Raw genomic sequence first — 6404 nt, forward strand, 5'->3', positions numbered from 1 at the left:
TACCCATAGCTTGATCTTTGCATTGAGATGCCAACTTCTTCCTATCACTTTCTCGGCTATAATGGTCGATCTTGAAACATGGCTCATGTAGTCGGGGAGCTCTCATTGTTTTGTCAAGGTTGAAAGTGATTGTCTCATCCCCCACTTCAAGTGTGAGCTCTCCATGTTTCACATCAATTACCGCTACCGCGGTGTGCAAGAAAGGTCTTCTTAAAATGATAGGAATGTTGGAATCCTCTTCCATGTCTACAATAACAAAGTCTACCGGGATGAAGAACTTGCCAATTCTTACGGGCACATCCTCCCATACCCCTAAAGATATCTTTCTTGATCGATCTGCCATTTGAAGCGTAATTTTGGTGCAATTGAGTTCTCCCATTCCTAGCCTCTTGCACACCGAGTATGGCATGACACTTACACTTGCTCCAAGGTCACATAATACTTTGTTGATTGTAGAGTCGCCAATGGTGCATGGAATAGAGAAACTTCCCGGATCTTTGAGTTTTAGAGGGGAACTCCCTTGTAGAATAACACTACTCACTTTGGTAAAGGCAATAGTCTCTAGCTTTTGGATGGATTTCTTCTTGGTAAGAATGTCTTTCATGTATTTTGCATAGGCCGGAACATGATTGATCAATTCTGTGAATGGGACTGAGACTTCTAAGTTCGTCACAATCTCTATGAACTTTCCAAGTTATTCATCAAACTTAGGCTTAGCTTGATGACTTGGGAATGGAAGTCTAATCACAATAGGCTCTCTTTCTTTAGCCTTCTCTTCACTCTTCTTCTTTGAAACTTCATTAGTGGTGGGTTCTTCTTCCTTCGAGTTTTCCATAACTATTTGCTTGTCACTAGCATCCTCAACATCTCCATCAATTGGCTTCTTCGGCCCCTCATATCTTGTACCACTCCTCAAATGGATAGCACTCACCGTCTCATGTCTTGGAGGATTACTTTGAGGTGGTAATTGCCCCTTTTGTCTTTGAGAGCTAGAAGATGCTAATTGAGTCATTTGAGTTTCTAGATTCTTGGTGTGGGCTAGTATGTTGTTGATGGTGATGTCTTTGGCTTGGCTATCTTTTTGCATTTGGGTGAAAAATTCCTGTTGATTTTTTTGCATTTGGAGGACCGCTTTTTGAACATCAAAGCTTTGGTCATTGGATTGATTGTAAGAAGGTTGATTTTGATAACCTTGGCTTTGGTTGTAAAAGGGTCTTTGTGAAGGAAATGTAGATCTATATACACTAACATATTCATATATGTTTATAAATTAATTTGTCATAAAATTAATAAAGGTCTTATGCATGCAAACTAATAAACAATATAAGGAAGAAAAATAATTTTCTCACCATAAAAATCGGATTTATGGGCACAAGTGAGTTCACTTACTCACTTGTTCTTGAGCTCTCCAAATGGAAGAACAAGGATTCAAGTGTAGAATCCCTCCCAAAAGCATATACCCAAGGAATACATCTTAATAAACCAATACTATTTATATCTAGTAACAATATTGGTTTTACAATAAAATTGATACAAATAAATTGTATTTTTACTCTTGAAAATTTCGGTCAAGAGGTGGTGTTTTTGTGAGATTTTATTTCTCTAGAATTATCATAAATTGTAGAGAGTTTTTGGAGGATTTTCTTACACTAGAAAAAGATGGGAAGAATGAATAATTGAGTAAAGAGAAGAGCTCTCCTCTCTTTCTTGTGGGAGGCCGAAAAAGAGAGCATTGGGTAGTATGCCCAATGCCTTTTGTTTTTGCTCTTCTCAAAAGCTTAGGCTTGCAAGGCTAGTACTTAGATATCATGATTGTGTTTTACACTCAAGATAAAAAACACAATATATATCTTACACTACCTCCTCATTTTCGGTTTTTAAGCATAAAATGGAGAACCCATTTTATTTTGTAATTTGTCAAATTTGTCACATGTAACATATTACATGACATGTCACAATGTAATGTATTTTTAACATATTAAAAATCAACATACTCATAAAATATGTCATTTACAAAATCGACTAGTAATTCGTAATTACTTGTACCAAAAATGTTTCTAAATTATAAACTACAACATTCTGTATTTATAATAATTTATTCATTCCGTTTCAATTGTTTCTTTAAACAATAATTTCATCTAAGTAATAAAATAATTCGATTACTTAGACCGTGTTTCATTTAATCATATTTACAATAAGATACGTAAATTATACTCACAAAATCATCCGTCAATTTTAAGTAATTTAATTAACTCGTATCGGTATACGATCAATTAAATAATCAATTAAGAGTATTTCCCTATAGGTATGACCTAAGGGGATCAATCGATCACCACCGCCGCACGACAAGTAATGTCAAACTCTAGTCAACCAATCATTACCGATATGTGTGGACCAGTTGACTGTAAAATATTACATCCCACATGTATTCTTAAAATGAGATTTAATAATGATATTTAAATCATGTGATCGCACTATTGTTGAGGACACATTTCCCAACAATCTCCCACTTGTACTCGACAAGTGTGCGTCACCAATTCTCTTGTCCTATTACTATCTCCCACTCAATGCAAGGTGTCTTTCAGGTCGTACTTGCAAGTGATCATATCGAGAGTGGTTTCCTCGATCTGGAGAATAACTGATTGACCGGATTTATCTATCATAGATACCTTCCGAGCGTGGCCACGCATTTCCAGTTCATTACCCCTCGAGTGGCCCTGAGATATTGTTTTAACCCTGACAAGGGGATGGACAATTCATATCGCACTCATTCCCTTCGACTAGCCACAGCCATCATAACCCAAAATATGCCCATTTGACCCCATTTACGAAGGTCGTAGTAACACAAATCAAAGTTAATCGAAAACTGTGCCATCTTAGGTGAACAGTCTTTAGTCAAAAGAATCGACTCATTTGAATACTATAGCAGCTCTCGCCACGACCAGGCTATATAAATTTGCCAGAACTCTATAAGCGGTCATAAGGCCCGACAAAGTGTTCCTAACAATCTGCCTATGTGATCGACTAGTCATCTCACATGACTGTATGGCACTTGAACTTGCCATCAATCGCATCACACTCTAGTCACTTCGAGACGTCACCTCATACAAGTGACTATGGGCGAATACCATGCTAATCCGTGTTCACTTTAACGGGGTTCAATTGTCTCTACAACCCGTTTGGATGTAACAAGGTATAATAAAGAGTTTTAAAGTAAAACTCGAACGACAAATGCGATTATCACATACGAATAGTCAATGCTTGATTACTATTTCATGTTCTACAATCTAATTTGATCTTGTATGTAGTTGTTTATTTCAATTCAGTTGAAATGGCATGACTCATCATGTTTAGCCTTTGAGAAGGCTTTGGTTAGTAGGTTTTATCAACTTCTTGTACCTTACTCAACCTTACTACATACTCGTTTTCCTTTGTAATGTATACATTTGCATTACAAAACTTTCTGAGTACGTGTCGAGATCCAATCAAGACATAGGTCTTCTAGCCTAAGAATAGCTCCCACTGTGTTTTTCACGAGTGTGCGGGACTCATCCTTCTTGCACATCTCATGATTGCAAGTGTACTCAATTTCCGTTATAAATATCTCTCATTGTTCTTTATTACCTAGAACGATTCTAGAAAATCTACTTCTTAATTAACATAGCCATAATGGTATCTTAACCATCCTAATGTGTTTTGATTATGGTTTTGTCGGAAACCATGCGCAACCTCAATTGTCAATTGTCACTTGTGTAACACCCTTACACAAAATTGCATCATAAACACTTTGCTTTACTTCCTTAATGCTTCTGCATGCACTTAAGGGTAATCTTTATAGCTTACTTGGTAAAGATTACTTAAATTCGATTTTGAAAACAATTCATCATACTCAAAGCATATGAAGTGTTACACATCATTTCTTTTTAATTGATTCGGTAGCGGAAGCAAATGAAATCAATCAAATATGTTCAATTTAATTGAACTAGTCATGAATCTTATCAACATAAGACTTCTTACTGACGCTAATATCATGTGGATTTATCTTCATAAATCCGGATATTCAAGAAGTATTATAATACTCCAAAAGTCTTAAATCATTCTCAACGATCAATATGTCATCCACATATCGGACTAATTAAAAATTCCGTAACTCCCACTAAACTCCATGTATAAACACAACTTCTCGACTTATCGAGAAATGTTTTATCACATGATCAAAATGTTGATTCCAACTCATTGATGTCCTACTTAAGATCCTCTCTTAAGTTTCACATTATCTTAGGATTGCAAGAATCCATAAAACTCATGACATGTATTGAATACATTCCTTCTATTGAAAAAGTGGGTTTTAGATTCACTTGCTGTATGCATATCCTCATAATGAAACACAATCCCTAAGAAGATCCAAATAGACTTAATCATTTCAATTAGTGCAAAAACCCTTTGCAACCAATCTTGCTTTGAAATATCTCTTTATTAGTGCAAAACCCTTTGTCACTAATCAAGCCCTTTTGATTCGGATTTTCATGACTCTAAGCCTTGTATTGAGTTGTGACTTAAACACTCTTATGTAAGTCATATGTTCATTACTTTCTAGAAGTAATCAACTTGAATCAAACAATTTCTTTTGAAAGTTATAAGCTCTTTACTTTCTTAAAAGTAGCATGAATTCATCATTTTTGACAAGTGACGAATTTAACCTCCTAGGTTTTAAAGAAACAATATTTTACACAAAACGTCTCATGTAGCCAAGAAAGACCAGTTTCTTGCGACATAACATTCTTTGTGGCTCTTTCATGTAGCCAAGAAAGACCAGTTTCTTGCGACATAACATTCTTTGTGGCTCTTGAATAATTGAATAATTTTCTCCCACTCTGTCTTCTAGAAATAAACTTGTATTTTAGAAAGACAGCTTCACGAGCCACAAACCCGGTGTACTCGTGATAATTGAAAAAGGGAAAAATGAGCATTTGTTTCTTGTGAAAACTTACAACCATGGTACTCTTACCATTTCATATCTCATATGATTCGATTTAGTGGAAAAATAATTTAGACAAAAAATGATAAAATCCCCAAAAGGATCAAGTAACTCAAAGTAACTTGATTGAAGTCCAAACCATATCAAATAGCATTTGATTTCTTATCCATCCACACATTATTTCATTATGCGTGCTAAGAGAGATTAACTTGTGATACTATATCACATTTCCTTTGGCTTATATCAAAGTCTTCACTTTGATAATCCCATCACGACTAAATCGTGATTCCTTGAACTCTTGAACTTCTTCAAAGATTTCTCTATTTACCTTATTAAGTGAACACACTAGCGTCAACTTAAATTGTTGGTAAAAGAGAATGATCAACCTATTATGGATCAATGATTTATAACCTCGATCTCCTTTTCAACCAAAAGGCACGAGACATCTTGCTTTGAATACAAGATACGCATATACCATTAACAATCTAATGGTTTCAAGAGTACTCGATAACTCTTTGCGTTCATTATTCCAAAATTTTAAGGTTTAATCTTGGGTTACCAATTTGAGTCTTGCATCATCTTCATGATATATTATTCTAGTTTGGTTTAGAATATAATCACCTTGATGATGGGCTAGCCATACATCAAATCATGGTGTATAGGGTCATAAAAGTGAAACCTCTTTTGTATCTATAACAAATTGTATTCTTATTTAGAGTTTATGTACTTAATAGTCACAATTAAGTACAACTCCAAACCCGAAAACTAGATTTAGTACACAATGACTCTATCTCTTGACTTCATTGTTGCTAGTCGTCATATTCTAATAATCCTATGCATAAAACATAATGATGAAAACCACCACCGGTTTCTAATATTGACGAAGTAATACTAGCAAAATTTATGTTTAATCAAATAAACATTTAACGAAGAAGGTCCCATTAGATGTCCCACAACTAACTTGTTGATTCTTCAATAATTTGGGGTAGTTTCCTTTCTTGTGTCCAACATTTTGGACAATGGAAACTTTATCGGTCGGAATTGATAGGTTTAGTATCGTCATTCTCAACAACTTTACCTTTAACATTACCTTGTATCAATTCCATTTACTTCTTGAACCTCGTCCTCATCTTAACAGTTTAAGAGAATGCTCCCACTTATTTCAATGAGTCTTTGCTTTGAGAAGCAAAATTGAATTCACGAAGATCACTCTTCATTTGTTCGTTTTAGTCTTAAAACTTTCATTGAAGTGGTTGCGTTATTTTGGTCAATTACGAATTCTGGACAAAACTAATTACCAAAACAATTTATCGCTTCAAGGTACTTAATTCATTTAAGTACATGAAAAACAATCCATTGTAAGTAGATGTGTTAGTCTAGAATCAAAAACCTGTTTGATAATGAATAACTTCAATCTATACTCTTT

Source organism: Silene latifolia, chromosome X (genome assembly GCF_048544455.1).
Source record: "Silene latifolia isolate original U9 population chromosome X, ASM4854445v1, whole genome shotgun sequence".
Classification (NCBI taxonomy): Eukaryota; Viridiplantae; Streptophyta; class Magnoliopsida; order Caryophyllales; family Caryophyllaceae; genus Silene; species Silene latifolia.